Source organism: Entamoeba invadens (genome assembly GCF_000330505.1).
Source record: "Entamoeba invadens IP1 unplaced genomic scaffold scaff_1105074726231, whole genome shotgun sequence".
In the NCBI taxonomy this organism is placed as follows: domain Eukaryota; phylum Evosea; order Mastigamoebida; family Endamoebidae; genus Entamoeba; species Entamoeba invadens.
Window position 1 is genome coordinate 91,287 of NW_004440376.1, and position 7,559 is coordinate 98,845.

Consider the following 7,559-nt stretch of genomic DNA (forward strand, 5'->3'; position numbering starts at 1 on the left):
TGATACGTTTTCTTATTTTAAAACCCTGTTTTTAGAAAGACTTATAATGTATTGTTTATTATACTATACACAAATTTTAAATTTAAAAAGAAAAAAATTTCAACTTGTTTTACAGGAAAAGTCGTCAAGTTTTCCTCACTGGAAAAATGAACCTTTTTTCAACAAAAATACGATTTTAGGTCAAAAAATTACTATTAATTTGTAGTAAATTAAATTATTTTTTGTCATTAATTTTGTTTCCTGGTATTCCCCATGGTTGTAAAAAGTTTAAAGCGTTTTTTACATTATTTCTTACTAATTTACACTCAAAATGAATAAGATATAAATAAGTTTACATTTTTTGGAAATTTTTGGTACCGGAAGAATTAATAGGTTAAATTATTTTCTTGTGTTTTTTTAAAAAATTTTATTTTTGTGTATTTTTTTATTAACTAAATTTACCACTTAATTTTTTTGCATCAATATATTTTTGAATAACAAACTCAAAAATATTTTTGTGATAATTAGATTATTATATTTTTTTACCACGTCTCCCTTTTATTTTTTAAATAAACTAAAAGAAAAAATTATTTTTGTGTTATCAGGGTTCTAAAAACTATAAAACGAGTTATAATTTTACCATAATTTTACTATAAAAAAATCATTTCCAAAAATAAATAAAATTGTAAACAAACACTATATAACAGGTAAATTTTGTTATTAATTAATAGTTTGAATGAATTATTTTTTGTTTCGTATAACAATTTTGAGTCATTTTCATAAAGCATTTCTAATTTGGAGACCTAAAACTCCCGATATTTTACTTTAAATCATTGATACAAATAAATTATTGTGTCATTTTGGTCTAATTGTTAGTGCAAAACATAAAAAAAACAAAAACATTTGCTGGTGCGCATTTGCAGTTTCATCGAACAGAACAATCATGTGGTCTTCAATAAACTATTTCTATCAATAGTCCACCATTGTTATTTTCGTTGTATCCTTGTGGCTCTAATCAGTCGTGAGATTCTGTTTTACTCCATCTACCCACTCGTGTTGATTCTGGCGATGTTGTTCTCATCGTCAAACAACTGCTCTGCAAGTGTTTTGCAATTTCCGGTTTACCAGCACCACGTGGGCCAAGGAACATGAATGACCCAGTCGGTCGCTTGTCTGAGCAAAGAGAAATTCTGCTGTTCAAAAGAACCCTAACAACTCTCTTGTGCAACTCGTCCCCAAGTTTCAAGAATCTTGTCTTTTTGCTCTAATTTATTCTGCTCACTGGGATGCCTATCTATTTGCTCACTACATTTTCTATTAACTGTGGGTCATTAGTAACAGCATTGATGTATTTTTTGTCTGGTTCTTCAATTACATGAGTTGCTATTTTCTCTGTGATTGCGTAACACTTTTAGTCCGCAACAACCTCAAGTTCTTTTGTTATCTTATTATCCGTTTTGTGTTTCATGTCTTCTATTTTCTGTGCAAACACTTTGAGCTTTTCGTAGCCACAAGAACCGAGTAATTAATTGTCAATCCAATGTGGCTTTCATACTTCTTCCTGATGCTTCTCAAGATTACATTGTGTCCATTTTGCTCCGCGATGTAGACATGTTAGAATTGCCTTGCAAATGCAAAATTTCTTTCGAATGCACCACGAATTACTTCATGACAACATTGGTGTCGTATGTTGTAATGATGTAACACCCTCTCCTGTTGCACCGGCACCAAAGATCGTGTGATTTTATATATAAAAAGAATGATTAGGATCTTCGACTCTTTCACCTCTACCAAAACAGCATTAAGTCGCTAACCAAAATATCCTGCTACCAGCAATCAGCGCATCAATATCAAGTGCAACTACTTTGCATTACAAGTTAATAAACATTTTTTTGTTATTCGTTGCGCCCAACTTTTTCAACATCTGCTCTTTTACCAACATTAGGTATATAAATCAAGAATTAATGTTTGATTAAAGTGACTACACATTTAAATACAAAAAAGCAATAAACAAAAGCAAAGAAGTTGATAATTCTAAGAGAAACGTTTAAAAGTTATTAAATTTTAAAAGTTTTACATGTATTTTTTCTTTTTCAATTTCAAATTACTTACAATTTTAATTTCTCTTACTTTTCAAAAAAACAATTTAAAAAAGATTACCGGGTTGGGTTGTGTTATTATTAATTGTTTTTTATAGAAACTTGTATGAAAACATTTATTGTTTTTTGTATTTAAGTTTATTGATAGAATCATAAAGAAAAATAAAGTTGAACAAAATTCAAGTGGTCTAAAAATCGGGGAAATATCAAGTTTATTAAATAAATTTCCGTTTTTTAGAGTTTGTATTTTGTGCATAAACAATACACAAGCAAAAAAGGAAAACCATCAAAATTTTGATTAATATCCTCGTAAAAACAGGCCAAAACAAAAATAAGGGCGTTATTTTAAGTGTTAAGAAAAATAAAATTTGTGTGTTTATTGTTTATGTTTTATATATTAAAGTTAGTAGCAACCCATTGTATTTTTGTATTAAGTTTGTTTTAAAATTTCAATCTCTTTATTTTTGATTTTATAATTGACTAAGACTTTAATAATTTTATGTTATCAATCGAAAAAACTGTACATTTTTTTGAAATTGAATAAATTGTACAGTTTAGGAAATATGAAAATTTAAAAGAAAATTATGCTTGCAATAATTGGTTATTTTTTATTTTAATAATAATATACTTTTTACTAATTTTAATATTAAATATAAATCAAATAATTAATGTAATAAAATACACCAAAATAAATTTATAATAAATTATTATTATTATATTAAATTAATTAATATTTTGATTTGCATTTAAATTTTTTTTAACTAAATACGTAATAAGAACGTTCATAAACAAAAATAATATTAACATAATAATAATTAAATTAATTGTAAATCATTTTTGAAAGTTTTAAGTAATATAAAAAAAGTTATTAAATAAATAAGAGTTAATTTTTTATTAGTTTGACTTGGTTTAGGTGTAAGTTACTGATGTTTTTTAAAAGTTAGCTTTCAGTTGCTGTTTGGGCTTTTTTGAATCAATTTTAAGTATATTTATGTAGTTTTTCCATCAGATAAAGTAAATGAAAACAATGTACAAACAAACTATTTTAGTGTGGTTTATAAAAAGTGGTAGTGATTCATATTTCTTATTGTATACTGATTCAAGGTCATTGTTTGGCATATTTTGAATTTGAAAACCAAACAAACGGAATATTATTATTCGAACTATTCTTTTTGAAATTCAAACGTGTTAGACACCATCAAGGCTGCAAACCGGATTCAACTGGTGGCTAACCCCTGTTAATTTTAAATTATTTTTAGCCAGAATTTGTGTTTGGAACTATTATTTTTAATTGATATATAATTTAATTAGGATTTGTCAGCCACACGTGGAAAAAACTGGCTAGCCACAAAATCGACCAAACTATACACATTCTAAAGTGATGGTAAAAATTAAAACTATATCAAGAATGAGGAATTAAAAATATAGTTTTATGTAGTTTTGAAAAGCTATCACAAATCTTTATGTATTTTTAATAGTTTTAAAACATAGTAAATTGAATTAATGGTAATAGTTTAATGTTTATGTCAAACAAAAAAAACATTAGTCAATTATAATAAAAATAATCTTTTATTTAAAAAAAACAAAAAACAAATTGTTGTACCACTTTCCAATTGTGTTTTTGATATAATGTTCTTTTTTATATAATAGTTATGTATTAAAACTACCTGAATTTTGAACATTATATATACAATCGTATTATAAACAAAAGTGGGTGTTTAAATTGTAATGTATTTAATCAATATATGTTAATTGTGCTTTAACTCAATGATAATTATTATAATCAACTTTGAAGTGTTTTATATTAGACATATAACATTATGATGTATTGCTGCATTGAATTAAATAATTGTTTAACATATACTCAAAATACAAATATAAATTTTACACGAATGATAAACGTTATTGTTATTACGATATAAAAAATATTGAGTATGAAAATTAATATTTACAATACAGTTGAAATAAAAATCAACCAGTTGATATAATAGTAAAATAACAAACACAACAATTTAACATTCATTTGATTACGTTTATTTAGTTTATTCTAATATTTAATTGTTAATTACATGTTATTTTTATAATAAGATAAATTGTATTTGTGAGTCAAAACAAAACGTTGTATTTATGAAAATAATATGTTCAAATTGATCCAAAGTTGTAAACAATTGTATTTTATTTTGAAGAAAAACTTTTATTTTTTTGTTATCGAATGTGTTGTTCGAACACAACGAATTGTACAAATAAAAATATGCATATGTAGTGGTGTCAAATTTAAATTGTCAATTCATCTTTTATAAAATAATAAATATTTTAACAACACATAGTTGTCATAATATACTATTAATGTGAACAAATTTGAGTCGCGTTATTTTAATATTTGATAATAATTATACAATTTGTTAAATTGTAATATGTATTAAGATTTATTTATGTAACATAATACACTAATTAATGTTAATTAATGCAACAGTACAGTACTTAATTTAAAAATTAAAACATTTTATTATAAATTGTGTTCATGCACTAAATAAAATCACAAAAAGTTTTATTTAATCAATTTTATAACATTTTTCTTATCATTTATTAATGCCATTCAACAAAATGTTGTTCTCAAAAAATAATTGTTTTTATCATTTTTTGTTTTTTGTTTAAATGTTTTAAATTTTCTTATTTGTGTCTTTTCGTAATTAATTGTTATTAAATATACTTTTGGTCTTATTATTTTTAGAATTGTTTAATGTATAGTTTTGAACAAATAATTAAAAATAATTCCCAAAACAGCAGAATTTTTATGTTTTATGTTTTTTCCATTAAATTGAGCAAAAAATATTCTTTTGTAAATAAAATTATTTTATTTATCTAAAAAAATTAAATGCCATTTTTTTCTTTTTAAAAAAACGCTTATATAATTGAAGTTTGCAGCCCTGCTTTTGACCAATAAACAGTATATTATAATATTTTTATAATATAAAAAGTGGTTTTATTTTAAAAAAAACTCATTGTTTTAATAATTTTCAAATATATTATATATTAATTGTTTAAATTGTTTGAAACAGTCTGTCCTTAAACGTTATTTGGTATCTAACGTTATCTGGTACCTTTTAGACCATTAAAATTGTAATATTTCGGGAAACCTACTTCAAAAATCCATCCTGATTGTTTAGTTTTTTATGTTTTACCTAATGCTCGATGTTTAAATAAAATTAAAGCTATTTTTTTCATTAGATAACTATTAAGGACCATATAACGTTGAAACACTGAATTTACTGATTTTATTATTATTAGTGTTCAATAGACTTCCGGCCCGCACCTTTTATTTTTTGGATATTGGTATGGAAAAATGCGGTTGCGACGGGAAAATAATTTTTACCCGGAAGTCTGGTGTTCAACAAATATCTGGTAATCAGATTATTTTTAATTTTTTTTAACAAAAATTAATAATAAATGTTTTTAACTTTATAATCACAACAAAAAAGTTAATTATTTATTTTATATTATAAAGGATATACATTAATAATTTATAATAAAAGATAAATAAACAACTAACTTTTTGAACAGTTATATACATCACTGTATACAATCCAGTGTTAAAAATCAAATATAATCATAATTTATGTTTATAACAATTTTTTGATTCTTCATCTAAAAAATACAAAATATATTTAAAATATAAAAAGTGTAACTCATTAATTTATATATATAAGATATAAATAATTATTTTCAAAAATTAGTTGGTTTCATTTTAATATCTTTTTAATGTCGCCAATTAATTTCAACACAATTACAAAATATATGGTTATTTTTGTAATGATACCATGTGAATTATTACAAAATTTTTTAATGATAATTAAAATATAAACTTTTGTTTTAAATTAAAAAAAAATAGTTACAGTATGGTGAAAAAGTCACACCACATTTTTTTTACAAGAAAATTGTTTAATTTTTCTGGAATTTTTTAATTGAATTTTTCTTTGAATTTTCTTTTCCCGAAAATTGACTTGAATTATATACTGAAAAAATGTGGTGTGACTTTTTCTCCATACTATAATAAAAATATTATTATTACATAATAAAAAAGTGAACATATATGAAAATGGTTTTGTTTGGAACAATCAATTTTTAAGTATAGGATTACTTTATTTAATAATTATAAACATTGTAATTATTTCAACAATTATTCAAAGCAACATAAATATCTTTTATTTTTTTGTAATGCTGTAACTTTTTTGTGTCATTTTTTTAATAAAAATATTACATATATTTAACCATTACATCGATCTTAAAAATAATTACATGTTGCTATTATTATTATTATGTTTTTTTGATGTAATTTCTGCCTTTTCTGATACACCATTAAAACCCAGTTTTATTATAGTAACTCATGGACAAGAATATGAATTGGCACAAAGAATTGAGTCGCAAGTTGTTGATTTAGAAGAACAAAACAATAATTTACGAGATGTAATGATTTCTTTACATTTAAAAATAAATTATTTTTTGTCTAAAATGAAAACACTAAAATTGTTTCTTACACGAGGTGTTTTGTTTGGCCCATTTTCAAGACAAGAACTTATCACTTTCAATAACTTTTGTTACATGTTTGAAACTTTAGAAAAAGAACTTGAAGTTGATCATCCAGGTTCAAGAAGAGTGATTTCTGCAATCAGATTTCTTATTCCAATAATTGAATGGATGACTGCAGAAAGCACTAAAAGAACGTTGGGCACATTTTGGAAAGCTCAAAACAGGTTCACAAGAAAATTTGAAACATCTAAAACGAAGCGCAAAATTACATTTGAAAGAAAAGAAGAAATTGAAATAATGGAACAAAAATTTAAATTTATTAGAACGTTTATATTTGATTTTACACATCAATTATTTCATATGTTAGATAATCCACTGTTTACGTATTATGAAGCTCGAAAAGAGACAATTGGTATAGTTCAGAACATGAAAAAATTCTTATTGGGTATTGAAAATAAAGTCGAAAATGAAAAACCAACCAAGAGTTTTTTTTCAAAAAGATGATAATTAAATTATAAGATTGGAAATTTGTTTTAATTATTTTCGTTATAAAATTAAATAACAAATAAAATAAAAGTGAATATTACTATTAATTTGGAATGTTATTATTCTTTATATTTTTATTAATAAAGGTTTTAAATTCTATATATAAGTAGTCATAGTGTATGTATTTCTATTTATTTTATAACATTCAATATCAAATAATGTTTTTTTAAAACAATAAGTAATTTAATTATGAGCAATTTCTATTATGATTAAATACAGTACAAATATATAACACTTCACTTGTGTTGTTCACTAATTTACACATGTCATTAATATATATTATTATAATCAATTATTTTTTCGCTAATAAAAACTATTTCAAATTTTTTAAATAGACAATTCTATTAAATTACAAACTAAATAATGATCAATAACACAAAAAATATAATTATTATTACGATCAATATT